Genomic DNA, 27,310 nt, shown 5'->3' on the forward strand with positions numbered 1-27,310 from the left:
TACCTGTAGTGCTCAATCTAGATTGTTTTGGCGTGATTAGCCGAGAGGAGTTATTGGCCATAGAGATGTCTGCTTTCTCTCCATTTTATTTGAGAGATGGTGCTTCGCTTGGGATGCTAAAAAAAAACAAATACATAAAAAGAAAACTCATCAGCAATGTCTCTTAATGGAAATCATGACCCAGTTACTCAAGATAATCCACAGACCTTGTTGTGAGCAGTTTCATGTAGGAACTATTTCTTTCTTTCTACCGTATCACTGCGCAGAAGGTAGCGTACATCTACATGCTCTCTTAAGATAACGTTACATCTCAGCTGAGGAGGACATATTGCACTGTTACAAGTACAAGCCTCACGTCAATGATGAGTTCCATGCTTCATCTCTGCGGTGATGTTGTAAAAGAAAATAGTTCCTACATGAAACTGCTCACAACAAGGTTTGTGAATTATCTTGAGTCATGATTTCTGAGACATTGCTGTAGAGTTTTTCAAAATGTTTTGGGTGCTTTGAACCCCACAAAAGAAGCAGTTCCATTATATTGAAGAAATGGCATACATCTCTATGGCCAATACCTCCAACACTCTGCAACTCACACCAAAACAATCTAGATTGATAAATAGCACTACAGGTAAGAGGAACTTTCACTGTAACTTCCAAGGTCTTGATGATTATCAATCGGGACCCTGATCTGTCAGATCAGTATTCCCTCTGACGCTGACCTTATTAAGCAAATAAGCTCATCACTGATCCAGAGGTTACTTATCCAAATTCTGGAAAATATGAGACTACTGTCAGTAGGGCTGACTGCACATCGTGAACAACATAAATATCTGTGCTTCCACTGTCAGTAAATGTGTTTAGTTTGACTGTGCCATTGCAGATGTGGCCATGGTGCATTCTGGAAGCACAATGCTCTAGTTGGGTTATAAGGTAGTAATATAAATAATAATAATAATAATAATAATAATAATAATAATAATAATAATAATAATAATAATAATAATAATAAGCTTTATTTGTATAGCACCTTTCATACAAGAATTGCAGCCCAAAGTGTTTCACAGCTAAAACATAAAAATGTGTACAAAATTATACGGCACAATAATTGTTGTTGTAAATGTGAAATAGCATTAGATAGATAGATAGATAGATAGATAGATAGATAGATAGATAGATAGATAGATAGATAGATAGATAAGATAGATAGATAGATAGATAGATAGATAGACTTTATTTATCCCGTGGGAAATGCAGGCATCCAGTAGCTTAAAACATGACATACAACAATTATCCATCTACCCCCCCCCCCCCCCCCCCCTCGAGCCATTACAAATGTACATTTCAAATAAGACTTAAAATAAAATAAAAAGTAAAATTAAGTGATAAAGTGATAAGTGTTATAAATACAATAAAACTGTTATAAATACAACGTGAAAGTAAAAGTACAGGCTGTTGTGATTTGAAATTTAATTGAATCTGAATAACATTAAGAATAAAAATAGTAAAAGCATTAAAAATAGTATGAAAAGGTATTATGAGATCTTTAAAATAAGCTGGAGCCTGACCATGTATGGCTTTGTAGGTCAGGAGAAGGAGCCAGTGCAGAGCAGCTAATTCAAGAGTAATATAATCGTATTTCCTAGTTCTTGTCAATACACGTGCCGCAGCATTTGGATCAACTGAAGAGGATCAACCTGATAAAAACGAGTTGCAGTAATCCAGCCTTGAAGTAACAAATGCTTGGAATAGTCTTTATTAGGGCTGTCAAGCGATTAAAAAAATTTATCAAATTAATTACAAGATTTGTGATTAATTAATCTAAATTAATAGCATATATCAATATTTGCTGTGAGAAGCATTTCAAAATATTCAAATGAGTTTTTGAAAAATGATCGAATCAATGAGTAGGCATTATAAACTTAAAGGTCAACATGTACACAGACCAACAGTTTGAAATAAAGTGCAATTTAAAATCTGGCAAAATATATCTTTCATTGCACAATAAACAATATCTTGTGGCGGCTTAAAAGTTGTGTCATTTGACGCCATCTGTAAAGCCTCTGTTAACCCCCTGTCCTCTACCACAAAAGTCAACTGCAGGGTCAACTGCAGGGTACCGAAGGGCGGCTTCCCTGACAACCGGGGTCCACTACGGTGTTTGAGGGTTACTGCCCCTTGAGACCTTGAGACCACAGCTCATCACCGCAGCTTCAGCAATAGAGGTTTTGAACGTCACCCACTCAGGTTCAATGCCCCCAACCTCGATGTCTGAAAAGGTCCGCCGGAGGTATGAGTTGAAGATCTCCAGGGGCTTCCTCCAGACGTTCCCAGTTCACCCACACTACCCATTTGGGCTTACCAGGTCTGTCCAGACTCTTCCCCCACCGCTTGATCCAACTCACCACCAGATGGTGATCAAATCAAATCAAATCAAATTTATTTGTATAGCCCAATATCACAAATTATACATTTGTCTGAGTGTGCTTTACAGACTGTACAGGTTACGACACCCTCTGTCCTTAGACCCTCGCATACCCCGGATGATGAGTAAGTAACATACAAATGTATGTAAATGAATAAATGCATACAGATAGAGAGGGAGAAGAAGAGTGTAAGTCAGGAGAAGGATTTTGAATTCTATTCTGTATTTTACCGGGAGCCAGTGCAGAGCAGCTAACACAGGAGTAATATGATCCCGTTTCCTTGTTCTTGTCAATACACGTGCCGCTGCATTTTGGATCAACTGAAGAGTCTTAAGCAACTTTTTGGGACAACCTGATAACAATGAGTTGCAGTAATCTAGCCTTGAAGTAACAAATGCATGGACTAGTTTTTCTGCATCATTTTGAGACAGGATGTGTCTTATTTTTGCAATGTTACGTAGATGAAAGAAGGCAGTCTTTGAGATTTGTTTTATGCGGGAGTTAAACGACAGATCTTGATCAAAGATGACGCCAAGATTCATTATAGTGGTGCTGGAGGCCAAATTAATGCCATCCAGAGCTTCTATGTCATTAGAAAATGCGTTTCGGAGACGTTTAGGGCCAAGTATAATAACTTCAGTTTTGTCTGTGTTTAACATCAAAAAGTTGCTAGACATCCAAGTTTTTATGTCCTTAAGGCATGCTTGAAGTTTAGCCAATTGATTGGTTTCATCTGGTTTAATTGATAGATTTAATTGGGTATCATCCGCATAACAATGAAAGTTTATAGAGTGGTTTCTTATAATATTGCCCAAAGGAAGCATATATAAGGTGAATAGAATCGGTCCAAGTACAGAACCCTGCGGAACTCCAAGACTGACTTTGGCTGTCATGGAGGATTTATCGTTAACAAGTACAAATTGAGATCGCTCAGATAAATAGGATTTGAACCAGTTTAGTGCGGTTCCTTTTATGCCAACACAATGTTCCAGTCTCTGTAGTAGAATGTCATGATCAACAGTGTCGAAAGCAGCACTGAGGTCTAACAAGACAAGAACAGAGACAAGTCCTTTGTCTGATGCCATTAGAAGGTCATTGGTAACTTTCACCAGTGCCGTCTCTGTGCTATGATGAACTCTAAATCCAGATTGAAAAACCCTCAAATAAACTATTATTATGTAAAAAATCACATAACTGTTTTGCAACTGCTTTCTCAAGGATTTTAGCGAGAAAGGGTAGGTTAGATATCGGCCTATAGTTGGCTAAAACCTCTGGATCAAGACTAGGCTTTTTAAGAAGTGGTTTTATTACAGCTACTTTAAAGGATTGTGGTACGTAGCCAGATAATAGAGACAGGTTGATCATATTAAATAACGAGGTGTTAATTAAGGGTAAAACTTCTTTAAACAGTTTAGTTGGAATCGGGTCTAAAAGACAGGTTGATGGCTTAGACGATGAGATTGTTGAAGTTAGTTGGTTAAGGTTACAGATGTTTTTAAAATTCCGGTGGTTGAAGTTAAGTCATTACCAATTGAGGTCAGGAGGGGATTAATTTTGTCTCTAATAATTATAATTTTATTGTTAAAGAAGCTCATGAAGTCGTCACTACTGAGAGATATAGGAATAGAAGGCTCTGTAGAGCTGTGACTCTCTGTCAGCCTGGCTACAGTGCTGAAAAGAAACCTGGGGTTGTTGTTATTTTCTTCTATTAAGGAAGAGTAATAAACTGCTCTGGCATTACAGAGAGCCTTCGTATACGTTTTAAGATGATCTAACCAGACTAAACGAGATTCTTCCAATTTAGTGGAACGCCATTTACTTTCAAGATTTCTCCACTTTTGTTTTAGTTTGTGGATTTGTAAATTAAGCCAAGGAGCTTTCTTTTTCTGTTTTATGATCTTCTTCTTTAGAGGAGCGACAGAGTCGAGTGTTATTTGCAGTGAGGCTGCAGCGCTATCAACAAGATGATTAATTTGGGAGGGACTAAAGTTAGGATTGGAGTCCTCCATTATATTGATATTGAGTCCTGGTATTGAATCAAGTGCTGATGGAATCACTTCCTTAAATTTAGTCACAGCACTTTCAGATAAACATCGAGCGTAGGATATTTTGCCTACTGGCTTGTAGTCCAGTAACAGGACTTCAAAAGTTCTAAAAAAATGGTCTGATAAAAGAGGATTATGTGGACACACTGATAAACTTTCAATTTCAACACCATATCACAGAACAAGGTCCAGAGTGTTGTATAAACAGTGAGTTGGTTCGTGTACATTTTGACTGAACCCAATTGAATCTAATATTGAGATAAATGCATTATTAAGGCTGTCGCTATCAACATCCACATGAATATTAAAGTCACCTACAATAATTACTTTATCTGTTTTAAGGACTAAACTTGATAAAAATTCTGAGAATTCAGATAGAAATTCAGAATACGGACCAGGAGGGCGGTACACAGTAACAAATAAAATTGGCTTTATTGTTTTCCATGTTGGGTTTGAGAGAGTAAGAACAAGGCTTTCAAAAGAGTTATAGTTTAGTTTAGGATTAGGATTGATCAAGAGGTCAAATATGGCCGCAACTCCACCTCCTCGGCCAGTGCCTCGAGGTATGTGAGTATTAATATGACCAGGTGGAGTAGATTCATTTAGACTGACATATTCTTCATGTCTCAGCCAGGTTTCAGTGAGACAAAATAAATCAATCTTATTATCTGATATTAAATCATTTACCAATCCAGCTTTCGTTGATAAAGATCTGATGTTTAAGAGCCCACATTTAATTTTTCGATTTAGTTGCACTTTTGCAGCGGTGGTGTTTATTTTAATTAATTATTTTCATGTATAACTCTTCTTCTGTTAACCATAGATTTTATTAGTTTCAGTGGTCGTGGGGCAGACATAGTCACTATGGGGATTTGAGTGGGTGACTGCCCGGAAAAAAGCACAGAGAAGTGTGTAAGACTGCAACTCTTTGTCCTGGTCTCAACTCTGGGTTGTCATGGATTAGGTCAACTAATAAACTTTGTAATATTATTGGATATGAGATCTGCTCCAGCCAAAGTAGGCAAAGTAGCCAAAGTAGCCAAAGTAGCCAAAGCCAAAGAGGGTCGTTAAGTACGGCACAGATACGGAAACTAGGCATGATTTCCAATGTTATTTTATACTATTTTAATTATGCTATTTTATAGTACTTTTAATGCTACTTAATTTACATCAACACTGTGATTATTGTACTGTAAATGCTCTGTTTAATCTTGTACTATGTTTTTGCTGTGAAGCACTTTGGGCTGCAATTCTTGTATGAAAGGTGCTATACAGCGAGCCGTCCACACGATAAGAGGTTAAGGGTAAAACTTCTTTAAACAGTTTAGTTGGAATCGGGTCTAAGAGACAGGTGAAATTATTAAAGTTAGTTGGTTAAGGTCGATCAGAGAGCAGTCTAGATATATTTCAGGTGTTACAGCTGTTTTAAGGTTCCGGAGGTTGAAGTTAAGTCATTACCGATTGAGGGCAGGAGGAGATTAATTTTGTCTCTAATAATTATAATTTTATCGTTAAAGAAGCTCATGAAGTCGTCACTACTGAGCGATATAGGAATAGAAGACTCTGTAGAGCTGTGGCTTCGTCAGCCAGTGCTGAAAAGAAATCTGGGGTTGTTCTTATTTTTCTTTTATGGAGAGTAATAAGATGCTCTGGCATTACGGAGAGCCTTCTTATATGTTTTAAGAGTATCTCGCCAGACTAAACAAGATTATTTTAGTTTTCTTGACTTTTATTTTAGTTTGTGGATTTGTAAATTAAACCATGGAGCTTTCTTTCTCTGTTTTATTATCTTCTTTTTTTAGAGAGGGGTCAGAGTCGAGTGTTATTCGCAGTGAGGCTGCAGCACTATCAACAAGATGATTAATTTGGGAGGGTCTAAAGTTAGCATAGGAGTCCTCCGTTACATTGATATTGAGACCTGGTATTGAATTAAGTTAAATTTAGCCTCTGCACTATCAGATAGACATTGAGCATAGGACATTTTGCCTAATGGCTTGTAGTCCAGTAACAGGACTTCGAAGGTTATTAAAACATTTGTCTGATAAAAGAGGATTATGTGGACAGACTAATAAATGTTAAATTTCAATACCATATGCCAGAACAAGGTCCAGGCTGTGGTTTAAACATTGAGTGGGTTTATGTACAGGACGTGGTTGGTGGCTTCTGCTTACAATTCTTTCGGACAGTCACCCAGTCTCCCAGCTCTTCGGCAACTGCCGAGGACAGCTAACAGGAGTTACCTCTGGTTGGCCCGCTCAGGCTACAGGGGGCTTGCTAACAGCTACAGTAGCTAACCACTGACTTTCCATGGTGCGGAGCCGCGCTTCTAGCCCTCTAAAACTCACTTCTAACCCTGCATATAAACTACATTTGATGGTAGGCCTTCCATTATCACTAAAGGAGGCTAAACATGAAACACTAAGGAGGAGAGAGCAGGAGAGGAAGAGAGAGAGATGGCATTGCTAGCTGCCAAGCTACAGTAGCTACAGTAGCTAACATTAGCGGAGCCAAAAGGAGTGTAAACTACTGTGGATTTAGCGAGAGAGTCGCTAAGAGAAGAAGAATAAGGAGCGAGTTATGAGTGATTGAGAAGTACTAGTGTAGGTTTAGATATATGATGGGTAGTAAGACGCTTTGATCAAGAATATAACAACATTAACATAGTTAAGCTAGAGCCGCTAAAGTACGCTACCAGTAATAGCCTACAGACATTTCCCTACCGGATCCTAAAGAAATGAGAGGAGGGATGGTTGGATGGTCCAGCAGTAAAGATGACCAGTCAACCATGATATGATTATAATGAATAGGGAGATAGCCAGAAAAATGTATTTTACTTAAGTATGTAGTAAAATTCAAATGGTTGAGAAAGAAGAGAGTGTGTGTGTCTTGCTACTGTTTCAACTGGCCTCAATACTCTGCTGGGCCCTAAGGTGAAATCAGTCATGCACACAGCCATACACACATACATATAGACACACATGTTTCAAGTGGCAGATGCACATATTGTGCACTTATTGGCACACACACACTGACATTCAGCACTGATGTGGAATGTCAGCTCATTAGAAAACATGTGTGTGACTCATTCTCACGCATTCAGAGCACTCTAAACCCCGGAGAGAAGCTTCCCTGCTTTAACCCCAGATTCACTACCACTGCAAATACACCAGGATTAATAAAAATACTTACACTTGATATCAATATGATGCTGTGAATTTTTCATTCCATTTTAGTCCCTCCCATCATGCTGTTAACCATGTTGATTTTCATGAGCAACATTTATAATATTGATATTGATATTATTGATCTAGTAAATACAGCTTAAGATGCATACAGTAAATAAATACATACATACATATTCATCATCAAAACCTTCAATGCACTGGGATCTCCGTGATAACTAGAAACCTAGTAACTATCCATTAGCTTCTTTTTACCACAGTGAGATCGAATCCTATATAGCGGAAGTTGCATGAGGTAATCAAAAATTGTTAGCTGGCCTGGTTGCAATAAGCGGAGAAAACACATTTGTCAACAGAAAGGTCCCCATCAAGTGCTCTTTTTCCATACTCTAACAGACAATCTGACAATCATGCAATGATTAGGCAGGTGTGCAAAAGAGTGAAAGTACTACTTCCATCACTCTGTGTGCAATCAGGTACAACCCCATCTCCATTTGCATGATTCAATACGTCGAGACTACAAAGACATGCAAAAGGCACAGAGTTGGAAAATCCCACTTTTGAGAGCTACAGTATATCTCAAAAGTGAGTACACCCTTTAGATTTTTGCAAATATTCTGTTATATCCTTTCAGGGGATAACATTATCCTACTGAAACTTTGATATAACTTAAAGTAGTCAGTGTGCTGCTTGAATAACAGTATAGATTTATTGTCCTTTGAAAATTACTCAGTACACAGCTGTTAATGTCTAAACAGCTGGCAACAAAAGTGAGTACACCCCATAGTGAACATGTCCTAATTGTGCCCAATGATGTTGTTTTCCCGCCCTGGTGTCATGTGACTCGTTAGTGTTACAAGGATTCAGGTGTAAATGATAAGCAGGGCTGTTAAATTTGGTGTTTTGGGCATAATTCTCTCTGAATGCTGGACAACATGGCACCTCATGGCAAGGAACTCTCTGAGCGGCTGAAAAAAAGGATTATTGCGCTTCACAAAGATGGCCTTGGCTATAAGAAGATTGCCAACACCATGAAAATGAGTTGCAGCACAGTGGCTAAGATCATACAGCGGTTTTCCAGGACAGGTTCCACTCGGAACAGGCCTCGCCAGGGTCGACCAAAGAAGTTGAGTCCACGTGCTCAGCGTCATATCCAGAGGTTGGTTTCCAAAGATAGACGTGCGAGTGCTTCCAGCATTGCTGCAGAGGTTGCAGAAGTGGGATGTCAGCCTGTCAGTGCCCAGACCATACGCCGCACACTGCATCAAATCGGTTTGTATGGCCGTCGCCCCAGACAGAAGCCCCTTATGAAACCGATGCATAAGAAAGCCCGCAAACAGTTTGCTGAAGACAATGAATCCAAGAACATGAGTTACTGGAACCATGTCCTGTGGTCTGATGAGACCAAAATAAACCTGTTTGGGTCAGATGGTGTCCGGCGTGTGTGGCGGCACCCTGGTGAGGAGTACCAAGACAAATGTGTTTTGCCTACAGTCAAGCATGGTGGTGGCAGCATCATGGTCTGGGGCTGCATGAGTGCTGCCGGCACTGGGGAGCTGCATTTCATTGAGGGACACATGAATTCCAATATATACTGTGACATCCTGCAGCAGAGCATGATCCCCTCTCTTCGGAAACTGGGCCGTAGGGCAGTTTTCCAACATGATAATGACCCTAAACACACCTCCAAGATGACAACGGCCTTGCTGAAGAAGCTGAAGGTTAAGGTGATGTACTGGCCAAGTATGTCTCCAGACCTAAACCCAATTGAGCACATGTGGGGCATCCTCAAGAGGAAGGTGGAGGAGTGCAAGGTGTCCAACATCCTTGCGCTCCGTGATGTCGTCGTGGAGGAGTGGAAGAAGATTCCAGAAGCAACCTGTGCAGCTCTGGTGAATTCCATGCCCAGGAGGGTTAAAGCAGTGCTAGATAACAATGGTGGTCACACAAAATATTGACACTTTGGGCACAATTTAGACATGTTCACTATGGGGTGTACTCACTTTTGTTGCCAGCTGTTTAGACATTAACAGCTGTGTACTGAGTAATTTTCAAAGGACAATAAATCTATACTGTTATTCAAGCAGCACACTGACTACTTTAAGTTATATCAAAGTTGCAGTAGGATAATGTTATCCCCTGAAAGGATATAACAGAATATTTGCAAAAATCTAAAGGGTGTACTCACTTTTGAGATATACTGTATGTCACATAGCTCCATAATACCAATCGCCGGGCTCAGACTACAGGAGTTTGGGGCTGATTCACCCCGATTCACCCCTGGGACGATCAGAAGAGGAATTTGGACTGCGACAATGGTGAGTACCGATGTCATATCAGATTATCTGGTAATATGAGGGGTTTACAGATTCAGTCTTAAACCATCAAAACTCTTCGCAGACTCATCAAGGGCTACCCTGATCATTTCAAACATGTTTGATATTTTGGAGTTTTAGACCACCACAGCACCACAAGGTAGCACCTACTCAGGGATGGAAAGTGTGCTAGAATATTTTATTCAAATAAAAGAACTGTGTCAAAATGTACTGTTAAACTAAAAGTAGATAGGAGATTAGTTCAAATGTACTCTGAGTAAATCAGAGCTCTTGTGTCCAAGCCAACAATATCTTCAGAATCAGAATCAGAATTCCTTTATTAGTCCCACAACGGGGAAATTTACCTTGTTAAAGCAAAAGAACAAGAAAGTAAAGTGGCGATTAAACAATTAAATAGAATAAAATAGAGTAACAGTAGTATACGTTTTCCTTTTCTATAGACAGTGTTTAGCAGCCTGTGTATACCACTGATTTAAATTGCGCAGCTGCCTTCCTCAGTGTAGCCCTACTAAAATTAACAAAGAGCACAACACTCAGACAATGAAACGTAAATTACTTTGTACCTTCTTACAGTAACAAGAGTTACTTGAGTTAAGTTACTTGTGAGGCTCTGTGTCATCATGGCATATGGTCCTGGAGACACCTCCTGTAGCTGGAAATACCACAGAAGCTGTTTTGAGTTCTTTGCCTGGTGTTTATATTTATCTTTGTCTGTGGACAGATCTAGTCACCATGATAGCATTTCAACCAATCAAGATGCAGTCACGAAACCTTACAGATATGCAGTTTACATCAAAACAAGGTAGAATTGGAAAATGTATACGGTCCAAGCAAAGGAAGGCCAAGGGGACATTGGGTCCCCCTACTTTACGCCCCGATTAGGCGTCGGGGCTGGATTGATCCCATCGCATAATGATGTCTAGTTCTATCTGTGGACAGATTTAGTCACTGCAATAGCGCCACAACCGTACATTATACAGTCAGAATTGTAAACGTGTGTTGATCAAAATGAAGGCCAAGTTTGAACAAGGGCGCTGGAAGTCAATTTTGAAGTGGGAAAGGGGCCATTGTTATATTCTTATTCCTATAGAGTTTGAATGCAACTATTTTAAATTGCCTGGGACAAAAGCATATATTCACCATATATACACCATCTTGATAAACATTTAATGCGCTCTCTCTAGTTTATTGTTGATAGTTTAATTTAGTTTTGCTTTTGGTGCATTTTGGTAGGGTAGTAGGTGTGTTTTGTGGGTTTTTCTCTTGTTTCTTTGGGTTTCTTTAGGCTGTAAGTCACCTAAACTAAAAGGTTGGTTTATATGATCCTGAAAGACAAAAAAAAGTGATCTATACCTGTGGAAGGTTATAGTTACATGGTTTTTATTTCAACTGAAAATATGAAATCAAGACGTTTCTAAAGCAGCCAGACTCCCAGCAGCAGGACATCACCCTGATCTCAGACTGTTCACTGAGTCAGCCAGGCCTCTGACAAAGAATACAGGTACATCTGAGTGTGTGCTGTCAGTCCAAGAAATATACAGACTGAGGAAACTGATAGAGAGAGTGAAAGCCCAAATCACTGAAGAGGATTTTTTAAAAGATAGCATGCTTCTCGCATGCTATCTTTTTTGCAGACCTGTTTATTTTTACTGCCGTCCCTTTTTTATCCATGTGTGATTTTAATATCAGCATTTTAAACTTAAATGGAGCCTGGGTTGATTTTAAAATAGCTGATCTTTTTTAACTTGTGGAGATTAAAAAGATAGACATAATGTTCGTACAGGAAACCCACAGCACATAAGATAATGAAAGTGACTGGAAGAAGGCTTTTAAAAGGGTGGAGATTTCAACTGCACTGCAGATCAGAACCTAAACAGGAATCATCTAGAACCCCATCCTGCTTCATGTTGCAGGATCAGCTGACAGAAACACAAGCTGTCTGATGTGTGGAGGGTTTTTAATAGTAATCACAGACAGTACACCTGGAGTCATTTAAGGGAGAACCTTTTATCTCTGGCCAGACTGGACCGCTTCTTTTGTTTTAAACACCATTTAAGTGTTATTTAAAGGTGTTTTTCTGAGCATCGCCTAGTCTCCTGCTCCATTTTTTATTAAAAAAATATGTTTTTTTAAAGAGCGCCTATTGGCATTTTAACACTGCCCTTGACCAGGTTTTTAGAACTGCTTTTAAATATATTTGGTTTTCCTAGAGAGAGGGCAGACCTGCCTTTACCTGCATACAGCAGTGGGGAGATTTTGTGGAAACCCAAATTAAACAACTTTAAACAGTTCACTCGATAGACAGGCAGATGAAATACAGTCTATAGCAGCTTCTACAGGAGATCGAGGGCATTTAGACCTTCAAATTGCTGCCGGTTTCTACGGAGACCTCTTTAAGAGTGAGTGGTCAAATAATCCAGAGTTGCAAAGCAGCTTCATCGGTGGTCTCCCTCAGGTCAGCCCTGAGGACAACTCACAGCTGGAAGCAGAGTTAACGCTGCAGGAGCCGTTCACTGCCATGGGGAGTTTACAAAACGGCAGAGCTCCGGGGATGGATGGCCTTCCTGTGGACATTTAGGTCCGAGATAGGACAAGACCTGCTAGAGGTTCTAAATGACAGCCTCTGGAGGCCAGTTTCCCTGCTGTGTATTATATAATCCTTTCCAAGGCTCTGGCCCTGAGATGGTGGAGGAGTCCGTCATTCATCCTGACCCGACCTACTGTGTGCCCGGCAGGCTCATCAGTGACGGGACGTTTTGTTCATTGGCTATAGAAACTGGTCTTATTTCCATAGACCAAGAAAAAGCTTTTGACAGGGTTGAACACAAATACCTATGGAAAATCTTAGCTGCTTTTGGGTTCAACCCAGGTTTTATAGCTAGTTCTCTGTAGTGATATTGAGAATGTTATGAAAATAAATGGTGGGCTTAGTGCTCCTTTTAGAATTGAGAGAGGGGGGATACTCTCTCTGGCATGTTATATTGTTTAGCAATCGAGCCTCTGCTCCACAAACATTTGAATGGTGTATGTTTCCCTCATTGCAGTGTGTCTTTTAAATTGTCGGTTTATGCAGATGATTTGATTGTTCTGGTAAACACACAAAGAGACATTTTAACTGACACTGAAAGGCTTTGGTTTTATCTCTTCTGCTCAGGTAAACTGGGGGAAGAGCGAGGCTGTGATGGTGGGAGAGGCTGGTGGGTCGGCTCAGGCTGCCCGGTGCCTCGACAAAGAAGGAGGTCTAAAATACCTCCGGGTCTTTTGGGGAGATGAGACATACACAAGAAGAAATTGGGGCAATGTTAAAGGTTAAAGGTCGGCTTCTAAAATGGTCGCCTGTTACCAAAAGTGTCATACACCTTGATTTTAATAACCTCATCTCATCTGCCCTGTGGCTCCGGCTGAACTGTGTTGATACTCCGGCTTCTCTTCTGTCCCAAATTCAAAGAGTTTTAATTGATTTATTTTGGGACCAACTGCACTGGGTCCTATTCCTGCCTAAGGAGGAGGGGGGACAGGGCCTGGTCCACCTGGCCAGCAGGGGCGCTTCTTTTCCGACCCTTGTCCTGCTGCATCCTTCAGAGTTTGAACGGCCTGGGACTGGATTTGAATTAGTCTTTAATGAACACACACAACATGAACACATCATCTCAGAGTGTTTTTATCATGTGGAACATGCTGAGGAGACAGAGACTGGAGCAGCGAGCTCCCTGCACTACTACAGGAGCTGGTTCTGGGACCCTGCTGGATCACCCCAGCTGATGTTGATTTAACCATCCCTGTGATCAGTGGACGAGTCTGCAGATTTCATCTGCTCCATACTGTCGAATGCACAACACATACACAGACTTAAAGTAGTTGGCCAGGCAGTTCCCATATGTCATTAAAAGTGTTTTGCCAGACACAAACTACCACAGAAACACACACACACATTCTTTCAAACAAACACACATTTAATCCCCTGTAGACACTGTCGATATGTCATTTAGAATAATAGTTTAATTTGAGACATAAAACTTTATACACACACACACACACACACACACACACACACACACACACACACACACACACACACACACAGCAACACACAGCAACACACACAGCAACACACACACACACACACACACACACACACACACACACACACACACACACACACACACACCTCCCAGGCTTGGCAGAGCTGCCCACAGTATCTGGCTCTGTGGTATATTCTGTTATCTTGCCAAGCTAGAAACTGGCATAAACCTTACCTTAAAAGCATTCTAATGTTTCACTTTGTGATAACAGTTTCATTTTTCACTCCTTCAGGCACTCCTTTCACTTAGTTATCCCCAACGCAAACGGACACATTATCAGCTGCTGATGTATCTCACATAGACGTCTGTCTCATTAAGCTTACAGGGATCTAAGGAATACACATTAAACTTTAAAAAACACTTGATGATGAGACCTCGTAAACCCATTATGTCATTTGTTTGAAGTTGAGTAATCAATCAATAATTGAGTAATTCAATGTCCCTGACAAATGGGAGAAATTCCAGTGAAATATTATCAGTGTTTATTGAGCTTAAAGATAATAGGACAGCTATATATAAAGAATGATTCGGACCCACGGCATCAGCGGTTTCAACCAGCGTATTTATTGCAAGTCCAGCAGCTGATCCCACCTGCTGATTGAAGCGAGGGGGATTAGCCACAGAGTTAGGAACAACTTTAGTCAACCTGATCTCACAGAAATACATGAAAAGATCAGCACCTCTGAACCCTGCATTTCAGTGCAAAAGCTGTATAAATATAAAGAATTTGATTTGACGAAAATCTTTTAAAATTATACTTTTAATGTCATTGTCTAGCTTGTTTTGTTCTAATCACTCCAACATCAATACAGATGTATTTGTGTTTACAAAATATATACACAGTTGGCTTGTAGTTGATTATAAATAATTTACATGTAGAATAAATAAACTGTCAAATTAATATTAGTTTTATTTTAAGTTTGAGTTTTTGTAGCTTTTTACTATGATCTATATAGTAACTCACGTAAATATAGTTCATGAGGTTTTATGTGACATTCTGCTGTAAGTTTTCTTTAGAAAACAACATTTGTATGTGAGGGAATAATGACACATCACACACACAGATCCAAAGCAAGGTCCGCATGTAGAAAGAGAGAAATTATGAGTTTTAGACGAAAGAGACACACGTCACACATACAGTCAAACAGACACACATAGAGAGATCCCTGAAGAGTGTAGATTTAGGAGTGGCATCTCTACAACCACTACATTGATTTTCATGTCAGCCAGGAAAATATCCTGCAGCCGTCTACTCATTCTGCCTGTCCTCTCTGAGAAATGGGCCACTATGTCACAGCCACTGGTGTCGTGCCCAGTTTGCACATCTAACACCTTTCAAATAGAAAAGGAAAGAGATTATTTTTGATTTGAAAATATTTGGCCATGGTTGTGCAGACTGTATCACAGAGGTCCAACCCTCTCCCTGTGTGTCTTCCCTCCACAGAGCTCAGCCCACATTGCTCCACTGTTGAAGCCATGCAGCAGAATCTGATTTGCCTAAGCCAGAATGCATTTAAAGTTTTCCCAATGGAGTGATTGTAAACAAATACTGTTTTGTTTACAATCAATATTCCTCACTTAAATGCACTGTGTGTACCTGATAGAGCAGGTGCCCTATGTACAAAGGCTTCTTGTAACAGCGGGCCAGGTTCAAATCCAACCTGTGACCCTTTGCTTCATGACTTTCCCACTCTCTCCCTTTACAGTCCAACTTTATATCTATCCATTAAAGGCAAAAGTAATCTTATAATATACTGCAACATATTACAGATTTGCAAAAGCTTAGCATGAAACCTGCATGGTGTTTAGCTAATCTTTTTTAACCTCTCTTTCAGTCAAGGGCATTATTTCCACTGGGTATGGTATAAGGTCATACTGTATGTGGCCTGATAAATAATAAAAATATTACAGATATGTAACTGTCTGTCAAAATTAAACCAACTATGTCTGACTTTTGCAGCCAAGAAATTTAATTTACTGACAAATGATGCTGGCTTTTCCAAGAAATCTCTCTCCCAGCCCTCCTGAAGCTGTCTCTGGTCCTGAAACTTTTTTATGACTGATGAATCACTTCCAAAACACTAATCCGACCTTCAAACATATAGCCATGTATATGCCGCAACATTATTATTTGCAAATGTTTAATTGCGTCAACCTGGTAGGCAGGGTCAAAAAGACATCATCATTGAGAGGGGGGAGAGGTAAAAAAGGAGATAACAGGGAACTTTTTCAGTCTCCCTTGAAAAACATTCAAGGCGTATAGTGTGGGGGGGGGGCAATGGCCTCACTTCATACCGCCCCTACCTTTGGCGGCCTTGCTGAGACCACCCCCATCTTCAAAGTAAAGTAAGTAAAGTTTCTGACTTCATCTTGCACGTCTGGGACACTGTTTCGAAGACAAGGTCTGTCCACAGACAGACAGAAAGAAATATTAACACCTAGCAATGTACTCAAAACCTCCTGTGCTGTACTTCCTACAGTAGGCAACACAAAAAATTACCAAAACATTGTCGCGGCTGGAAATAAATATTTAAGTATTAAGAGTTTTTTTAACGTTTCAGTTAAATACCTTAAAGTAAATGTGAGTATAACGCCTATGGGGATCCGCTCCAGTGTCTCTAACACTTATATAGTAGAGGTGGCTAACGAGCTAGCCGTTCTAATCTTTATTTAAGTGCTCCTTTATTCAGTTGGAGATTGGAAGGTAATGTGTAATGTCAGCCTCACTTATCAGCCTCATGAATTGTTGGTGGAATTAAGTTTAGAGAAGCAGGTTTCAGACAGGAAGGTTGCTGCTTTAATCACTACAACAAAGACTGGGGGCGGGGTTAACAGTTAAGCTGTTTTTCCTTCAAAGTTGTGGATTTCCTAATTTACAGTAGGACGGCAGAGACGTTTCTCCAACTGTGAAATTGAATGTTTACTGGTAATAATAGTAGCCTGGCCCAAACCATCTGGAAAACTTGACTGTAAGCTGACTCAACCTTGCCACACCACAATGCAACAACATCTGACAGCTCACAAATTAAAACGTGTGCATGTATTCCTTTGCTTTGTGACATTAAACGGCTTCAATGTAATACTGTCTCTTACTAATAGAAATCAAAATTAGAAAAATGCCTACAAACTCATGAATGCATTGCTTAATTACTTACTTCCTAGTTTGTTTTTCTTCTTCTGACCAGTACCTATAGCTAGCAACAAAACTGAAAGCATGTATGTTTTTGATACAGTGCTGTTTCGGTCTGGAGTTAGTTGTTCAATGTGTCAACAATAATTTAGCCACCTTAATATAACCAACTCAAAGTCTGATACTGCCAGCTCCCCACATGGACAACGTCCTATTTTAAAGTTAGATTTGTTTACATTTTGGCAAATGTACACCATTAAAGGCTGACTCACTTTAAACGTAACGGGCATCAGAGATAATGTTGTTGGTACAGTGGTTTCCAGTTATGAATATATAGAATGGTGACAATAGTCACAAAACCAAGCTTTAATAAAAAAAGTATACGAACACACGCAGAAAATAGTTTTCTGGATACTTTTCCTAAACAAGTGTACACAATCCATATGTTTGCAACCAAATCTAAACCTATTCTGTAACCTCTGATGTTTCTGAAAGGTTTGCTGAAAACAGCCCCAGACCTGCAGCATCACTAGTGCGGAAAATGCACTGTTCTTCACCTGTCAAATCAATGTGTATTTGTGTGTGTGTGTGTGCGTGTGTGTGTGTGTGTGTGAACCTCTTCCTGTCCCTCAACAACCGCTCCCTGCGGCAGTTGCTACAAACCGGAGATAAATAAATAAGGAAGTGTTCTAAGACAGCTTGTCTGGATGAATAATGGCTATGTTAGACAACTTAATAGGAATATGTTCGTGGCCAAGTACCTTGTGTTGCCACAAAGACACATTCAGTTTACTTCCCTTATGAAAGTAGAGCTGCAGCTAATGAACAAATACATCAAAGAACACTATGTGAGTCAAATCTCTTGTACACTGTGTGTGCAACAAGTCACCAGGAGTCCATTCATTCCAAATAGAGCTCCTTTCCTGGGAAAGAGCAGGCAACAGATGTCAAAGGTCATTTTGATTTGTTATTAAGTACAGTATTAAGTGTTTTGGAGGACTACAGGAGTAAATATGAGACAAAATAGAGAATGTTGTTTGGAGAAAGGTTGCATCCATGGCCAAGAGTTAGCCACCAGGTGTAACCTCAGCACTCTAGAAGTTCTATCATGATTTGGTCACATAGCATTCTCAAAACAAAGAACAAGACAAGAGTTAACAGCCTCACCGCCGGCTGCCTGAGGCTGTACTGCTCGGCCACTGGCCTCCCTTTATACTCTTTATATGTAGGTTTAGGATCTCACAAAATGTTATTCACAAAATGAATAATAAAATATTATGTATGATCTGTACTATATTTAAACCCCTTTAAAAGTAAAATTGATCTGAAGTGTATATAATAAACAAAATGACAAAGCTATTGAAAACCATTTTGAAGGCTTCAGTATGAGACCATGAAATAAAAATAACACCTGCACAACATCAGTCAAGATTTATCGTGCAATGAAATTAATGGAAAGACACGAATGGAGGCAACATTTCTACATTTAATCCAGGCAGCACATGTTAAGTGAAGGACACATCTGCTCAAGCTAAAAATGTTTCAAATTAAGAGGGTCATGGAAGAAAATAACAATAATTTGTGCTCTTCATTAAATAGCTGATCGTTTTTGTCTCTTGCTACCCATAGAAACACACAAGGGCACTATTTAATGAAAACAATGTATTGTTAACTAGGCGGCATTGGACGACGTCTGAACGCCAGGGTTTTTTCCCACATCCCAGCTTCAAGACAAAAGCCACAATTTAAGAAAAACGACAAAGAACCTTCATGTAGCATATAAATAAACCGTTATTACAGTGACTGAATGAGAGAAGCAGGCCCAGGCTCCAGCTTGGACTTTGATCACCACAATATTTTCCTCTGGGCCCGAATTACAAATAATGGGCTAACTCAATCAATCAATATATTAGATCAGACAATGTTGTAGCCTAAGATGCATAAAATCAGATATATGTCCGTCATAAATTAAAACCAATTACATGATTGAGTTGTCGGGTCCTGTTGGCGGCAGCTGCTCCAAAAGAACACACAGTTAAATATAAAACACATGTTAATACTGTCGGTAAACAGTAGTTCAGTGCTGGCTGCAGAAGGCTCCAAATGTAATGAGTTCTTCCTTGGCCCATGCCACAGTCTTCAACCAAGTTTCATGAAAATGGGGACGGTAGTAAATCCTTATTCCTGCTGCTTAATACAACCTCTTTGGTGGAGGTAGTTAGATCAGATAATGCGTTTGTCATTTTGTCCAGTTGACAGTCAGGTGCAAATCCAAATTCATTGTTTCTTACATGTTTCTATCCCTCTTTCGTCTCAGCACTGCAATATAGTCTGTGTGATTGAATTGTAATTGTAATGATTTGCCCTGTGGCTAAATATGAGTGAAAGTAGAAAAATTGTGTTCAGAAGACGTAACTTTCTTGGTTTCTTGGTTATTATTCTAAGCCTTTGACAACACACCCATGACTGTGGTACTAATTTAAAGAAAATACTTTGAGCCTGGTTGTGTACATTTGGTTTTGTGTGTGATCTGCCATCTATCTCAGCGTGCTGAGCTGTCGTGCTACCCAACTCAGTGCGCTGTCCATCTTTTCAACTTCTTAAAGTTGGGGTAGGCTGGACACATTGACAGTGTCGCCGTTCACCTCTATACAAACTGGAGGAGAGAAAGGGTAGATTCACTGGAATGTAGCCTCTAAATTTAAATTGGGGAAAACCATTTAATGTGTAATTACTTCTATGTATTTTTAATGTTGATGTCCTGTTTTTCTTAATGTAATTTCTAATGTTATATGTACAAGTAAAGCGTCTTTGAGTACTTTTTATTATTATTATTATTATTATTATTATTTAAATGTAACGGTAAACGCCCACAAAACAAAAGGTATTTTGAAAATAAATAAAAACCTTCTATTTTGTTAGGCCAGGGACCTTTGTTGTATGTTGCACCCCTCTTTCTTTCTAGATTCTTGTCTGTATAAACTAATTGAAATAAGGAAAACACTGACATTAATTCCTACTTCGTCCTATAATCTGTCGATTATTATCACGATTAATCGATTACTAGTTTGATCAATAATGTCAGAAAATGATGAAATGTTTATCAGTTTTTCCCAAAGCCCAGGATGTCCTCAAATGTCTTTTTTTTATCCAAAACTGAAAGATATTCAGTTTAATGTCATAGAGGAGTAAAGAAACCAGAAAATATTCACATTTAAAAAGGGACAGTTTGTAGGATTTCGTGACATCTAGCATTGCGGTTGTAGACTGCAGCCAACTGAATACCTCTGCGCTCACCCCTCCCTTTACAAGACTGCGGTAATAGGCCACTGATTGCTAAACCGCTGTAATGCTGTGGTATCTCGCCTCGTTCCGAGGCCATCCTTACCATAACACAAGCTGGGATCAGAGAATTTTGACTTTGATTTCTTAAATAGTTGACGACTAATCTATTAACCAATTAGTCTTTGCAGCTCTAATTCCCACATCATGATACTGAGTCTTCACATGTTCATGTAATAGCATACTCAATGCAATAGAAAATATTAATTAAATATAATAATATGTAGGGAGTTACCTCATTTTATGAACTCAGTGTCCTCACAAATATAAGAAAATAATTGTATGTATGTATAGATTGTCTCCAGTATTATTCTGCCAGCCGTCCATACTATGAATTGGATCTTTTATGTGCCAACATTAAATTCACATCAGCCATGAATCTTTATCAAGTCAGCATTTTCAAACAGAAGGCTGAAGTTCCCTCAGAGGGAAAACAGGCTTCACCTGATGAAATGGTTATAAAGGGATAAATCTACTCTCTCACACACACAAACACACACACGCGACCTGCAGGAGGACCGGCACGAGCAGAGGCTGTTGGACAAACAGGTGACGATCTATTTAACAGAAATAAAAATAGATATAAAATATAGATAAATCTTTACAGGTGATGCGGTCAAGCTCGCCATTGGTCAATGTTGGTCATACACACAGAGGTACACAGTGAGCGAGGACACACATACTGAATGTTTAAATGCTCATAGAGACACACACACAGAGTTAAATAATATTGAGCAAAAAGAGCACAGAGTGCACCCACCCAATGACATGCACCGATGCTCACATGCACACACTTGGCTAGCTCTCTGGCTGCTACACCCGCATGTCACAGCCAAAGACTGTGGAGTCAACAACATAAACAGGGAGACAGAGAGAGAGAGAGAATTAAATACCACTGGTGACAATTACATTGATCCTAACGGGCTCTTTCCATCTCACTACAGATGCATTTCCTAGCTTTACCCTCAACATCTGTTGGGAATGAGAGGCTTCTGTTGCCCATAGGAACACACACACATGTGCACACATGCAAAAAGAGACAGAGAGGAGAGAGAGAGAGAGAGAGAGAGAGAGAGAGAGAGAGAGAGAGAGAGAGAGAGAGAGAGAGAGAGAGAGAGAGAGAGAGAGAGAGAGATGTCATGCAGGGGCAGAATGCACTGAGACACGAGGCTACATGGAAAGCCACACTGGAGGGACCCACAAACCACACAGTGCGTTTCCAAACAGTATCATTCCAATTACACACACACACACACACACACACACACACACACACACACACACACACACAAATAAGCAGAGATGCCAAAGCCCTGAGCCCTGCAAGATCTCATTATATTTATATTTTTAATACAGACATCACCATAGCGTCTATGGCAGCACGTATATCTCCAGCACCCTAATAAAAAAATGTTCCTTCAAGAATGCAGTTAATGCTAAATCACACATTCAGTTCACTGTGTGTTGCTTTAGATATTTGGAAATGTTGTCGCCCTCGCCCTGAAGAGAAGCGTCAGACTGATGGAAGTTTCAGGAGGACAGAGGGTTCACACTGTTCTAATGATGACTGTGATGCTGTATGATGACCACCAGCTGGAGGTCACTCTGCATGCATCTCTATTATTTAACACCACGTCTCTGGTGAGCTCGTCATCTGGTTTCCATGTGTAAAGAGACAGGTCAACTGGGTTTGGTTACCTTGTTCACTAGACAGCAGTCTGGAGCGGCTCCCTGTCGCAGCAGTGACGGCTTGAACTTGTCCGTCTTTTCCTCTCCTTAAATCCACAGTCCATACAGTTCAGGTGCAGATCCGCTCCTGTGGTTTTGTTCGCCTATGTGCCCTCTCTTTCTCGCTATGTTATCCGTTAAACGCGGTGTGCAGAATGCAGCCAGCCGGGCGGAGTGAGGGGAGCGAACTGGCAGCGGCTCGGCTGCTACAGCGTCACAGGAGTGGTGGTGGGCGGAGTGGGGGGGGGGGGCGGAGTGAAGAGGTCTCACTCTGATAGCGAGAGGCTTCGTTTTCACGTCTCCCAATCGACCTAGGCTGTCATGCAGTGCATTGTGGTACCTTGTCAGCTCCAGGCTAAGAATTCACATCATCATCTTCTGAAGTGGCTCATTGGCTCTCAAAAATCATGAAACAGATGGAAGAAATTAGTAATGTTTTGCAACTGAATTGGCCATTATGCATCTTTAATTTCATGTTGGACCATTCTGCATCTCTCGATGTAAAGTATGTCCAATGGAAACATTAAGCACCAGTTCAAGAAGGAAGTGTGTGTATGTAGTGAGGCTGAAATTAAGGGTCTGGCGGTTAGGGTGGTGGATGGACATGTAGACTGAGGACTGATTATGACACTTGTTGCAAAGACACAAATACCAACACAGAGATGTTTTTGAAAGGCTACACGCCAACAAAGCTTTAAACTATTTGGTACTGATCTTTGTGTTAAAGTGAGTCAAGGCCACCCTGCATCGATGGTGATGGCAAGAAAAGCATGCATGTTAGCTTACGTTTCGATTATCTCCCCAACCCTTTGACAGATATACTTCATGCTTGGTGTGTGTGTTCCTGAGGACCTGAGGGAGTGCAGTTATTGTTATTTGAAAAACAGGTTCTGTAGAAAACTGCCAGACTTTAGTTAGTGCCTACGTTAAGCCATAAACATGAAAATTCACACAACAGTGTGGCCACTATGGGACGTTTCTGTATGTTTTATTTTTTTTAAATAGTGTCTGTGCCATTATGTTACCGGTGATCGAAATGAGGATGTGTTTGTTTGTGTGTGTTAAATGCATTGCACATTTATCCGTATCAGAATCAGAATCAGAAATCCTTTATTAGTTCCACGACGGGGAAATTTACGTTGTTACAGCAAAAGAACAAGAAAGTAAAGTGGCAAGAACACAATTAAATAGAATAAAATACAGTAACAGTAGTATAAGTACACAGTCGTTGATAAAAGTTGTAAAAGTGAATACTGCACATTGCAGTGATAATTGCAGTTATAAAAAGTGAATATTGTACATGACAGTGATAATTGCACAACAGTGGTGGAATATAATTTTTTCATAATTGTATTTATTAATTAAAAAATACAAAACTAACACAAAAATATAAAAAAAAAATTGTTTATACTTCATTTACTTTGTGTCATTACTACTGACAGGGAATATTGGGTATATAATAGTTATTTATAGTAAAGGCCAATATTTATTTATGGCCTTTTTATCAATAAATATTATAATATCTCAAAATGCACAGCTTGAGAATGCCTGGTGTTACTCTTAGAGAAATAATCTAATAATAATAATAATAATAATAATAATAATAATAATAATAATAAGTTAAGTTTTTGTCCATTTTATCTTAAATTTGAACCTTGAACTTGGTAATACTTGATTCTATGTTCTTATTGTGTTTTCCAGCTCTTACCTACCAGCTATGCCCATCTACAGGCATCTTTTTCAATAACAAACTTCAGGCGGAGTTTATTTTCTTCAAATTTAGTATATTCAGACCACTATTACTCAGTGTCAGAAGCACTTGGAGTGATTCTTGAATGTTTCACAAGAACAATAAGAGAGTTATCTTTTGAATGAGACCAAAATAATGGAGCTGGTGTAAATGGTTGAAGAGCAGCTTTCAATTTACTTTGGGTATGTCGTTTGTATGTATTTTCAGGTAAATTCCCCCACAACTTGGCTTAAGAAGTTAATAATACAATTTCAAAAATACATTGTAAACTGTGGGACCTTATACAGACGTGTGTCTTTCCAAATCATGTCCAATCAATTTAATTTACCACAGGTGGACTCCAAACATGGTGTAGGAACATATCTAACTCCTGAGCCACAGCCGCCCCTTGCTTGGGGCTCGCAAAGGGTCTGAATACTTTGAATTTGCAAAGAAATCTAAAATTCTGTTATCGCTTTGTCATTATGGGGTATCAAGTGTAGATTGATGAGGGAAAAACATTAATTAAACAATTTTAGCATAACGCTGTTACATACCAAAATGTGAAAGAATTGAAGGAGTCTGAATACTTTCTGAACCCACTGTATATATACACAGTCTATGTGCGTGTGTGTACGTATATTATCTATCTATATATATAGATATATATATAGATATATATATATATAGATATATATACACATAGTCTATGTGTGTGTATAATATCCTACGCTCGATGTCTATCTGATAGTGCTGTGGTTGAATTTAAGGAAGTGATCGGCACTTAATTCAATACCATGTCTCAATATCAATGTAACGAAGGACACCTCTGCTAACTTTAGTCCCTCCCAAATTAATCATCTTGTTGATAGTGCTGCAGCCTCACTGCGAAAAACCCTTGACTATGTCGCTCCTCTAAAAAAGAAGACAATAAAACTGAGAAAGAAAGCTCCGTTGCTTAATTTACAAATCCGCAAACTAAAACAAAAGTCGAGAAATCTTGAAAGGAAATGGGATTCCACTGAACTCGAAGAATCTCGTTTAGTCTGGTTACATACTCTTAAAACGTAAAAGAAGGCTCTCCGTAATGCCAGAGCAGTTTATTACTGTTCATTAATAGAAGAAAATAAGAACAACCCCAGGTTTCTTTTCAGCACTGTAGCCAAGCTGACAGAGAGCCACAGCTCTACTGAGCCTTCTATTCCTATATAACTCAGTAGTGACGACTTCATGAGCTTCTTTAATGATACAATTATAATTATTAGAGACTAAATTAATCTCCTCCTGCCCTTAATCAGTAATGACTAAACTTCAACCTCCGGAACCTTAAAAACAGCTGTAAGACCTGAAATATATCTAGACTGTTTTAATCATAGACTCTTATGTGTTACCTCTCTGGGAACCATCACCTTATCGTGGTGGAGAGGTTTGTGTGTCCCTATGAACCTGAGAGCTGTGTTGTCTGGAGCCTAGTGCTCCTGGTAGGGTCTCCCAAGGCAAATTGGTCTCATGTGAGGGGCCAGACTAAGAATGGTTCAAAAACGACTTCATGAAAGAAAGGGAAAGGAAAGGAGAGACCCTGCCCGGAGGAAGCCCGGGGCCCCCGTCTGGAGCCAGGCCCAGGGGGAGGGCCTGACAGCGAGCGCCTGGTGGCCGGGTTTGCCACGGAGCCCGGTCGGGCACAGCCCGAAGAAGCTACGTAGTGCCTCCCATCCATCCATCCTGTGGGCCCACCACTCATGGGAAAAAACGCTGGGGTCGGGTGCGCTGTCACACAGGTGGCAGTGATGGTCAGTGACCTCGACGGACCAGACCCGGGCAGCAGAGGCTGGCTCTGGGGACGTGGAACGTCACCTCTCTGTGGGGGAAGGAGCCGGAACTAGTGCGGGAGGTGGATCGCTACCAGTTGGATCTGGAGGGGCTTACCTCCACGCACAGTCTTGGCTCTGGAACCATACTCCTGGATAGGGGTTGGACTCTATTCTTCTCCGGAGTTGCCCAAGGTGTGAGGCGTCGAGCCGGGGTGGGGATACTCACTAGCCCCCGGCTGAGCGCCGCTACGTTGGAGTTTATCCCGGTGGACGAGAGGATCGCCTCCCTACGCCTTCGGGTTATGGGGGGGAAAACTCTGACTGTTGTTTGTGCCTATGCCCCAAACCGCAGTTCTGAGTATTCGGCCTTCTTGGAGACCCTGAATCAAGCCCTGCAGGGAGCACCAGTAGGGAACTCCGTAGTCTTGCTGGGAGACTTCAACGCACACGTGGGAAATGATGGAGACACCTGGAGAGGTGTGATTGGGAGGAAGGGCCTCCCTGATCTAAACCCGAACGGTCGTTTGTTGTTGGATTTCTGTGCTAGTCATGGAATGGCCATAACAAACACCATGTTCGAACATAAGGATGCTCATAAGTGCACGTGGTACCAGAGCACCCTAGGCCAAAGGTCAATGATCGATTTCGTAATCGTATCATCTGATCTGAGGCCGCATGTTTTGGACACTCGGGTGAAGAGAGGGGCGGAGCTGTCGACTGATCACCATCTGGTGGTGAGTTGGATCAAGGGGTGGGGGAAGACTCTGGACAGACCTGATAAACCCAAACGGGTAGTGCGGGTGAACTGGGAACATCTGGAGAAAGCCCCTGTCCTGGGGATCTTTAACTCACACCTCCGGCGGAGCTTTTCAGCCATCCCTGTGGAGGTTGGGGAAATTGAACCTGAGTGGGCGATGTTCAAAACCTCTATTGCTGAAGCTGCGGTGATGAGCTGTGGTCTCAAGGTCTTAGGTGCCTCAAGGGGCGGTAACCCTCGAACACCGTGGTGGACCCCGGTTGTCAGGGAAGCCGTCCGACTGAAGAAGGAGTCCTTCCGGGTTATGTTATCCGGGAGGACTCCGGAAACAGTTGCAGGGTATCGAAGGACTAGAAGGGCGGCAGCTTCTGCCGTGTCAGAGGCAAAGCAGCGGGTGTGGGAGAAGTTCGGAGAAGCTATGGAGAAGGACTTTCGGTCGGCACCAAGGTGCTTCTGGAAAACCATCCGGCACCTCAGGAGGGGGAAGCGAGGAACCATCCAAGCTGTGTACAGCAAGGGTGGGACCCTGCTGACTTCAACTGAGAAGGTTATCGGCCGCTGGAAGGAGTACTTTGAGGAACTCCTGAATCCGACTAACACGCCCTCTATGGTTGAGGCAGAGCTGGAAGCTGATGGGGGATCATCGTCAATTTCCCTGATGGAAGTCACTGAGGTAGTCAAACAACTCCACAGTGGCAAAGCCGCAAAGGTTGATGAGATCCGTCCAGAAATTGACACGCCTCGT

The 27,310-nt window shown here is 40.7% G+C and overlaps 1 protein-coding gene across 2 annotated transcripts in view; it reads right to left on the reverse strand.

Moving 5' to 3' along the window:
* Nucleotides 1–22,456, reverse strand: part of LOC115012554 (junction plakoglobin-like) — a 129,646-nt gene extending 107,190 nt beyond the window's left edge. For both annotated transcript variants that reach the window (XM_029438223.1, XM_029438222.1), the window contains exon 1: nucleotides 22,239–22,456. The gene's annotated coding sequence lies outside the window, so the exon portion shown is untranslated. The remainder of the gene's footprint in view (nucleotides 1–22,238) is intronic.
* Nucleotides 22,457–27,310: the final 4,854 nt, after the last annotated feature.

Source organism: Cottoperca gobio, chromosome 8, assembly GCF_900634415.1.
Source record: "Cottoperca gobio chromosome 8, fCotGob3.1, whole genome shotgun sequence".
In the NCBI taxonomy this organism is placed as follows: Eukaryota; Metazoa; Chordata; class Actinopteri; order Perciformes; family Bovichtidae; genus Cottoperca; species Cottoperca gobio.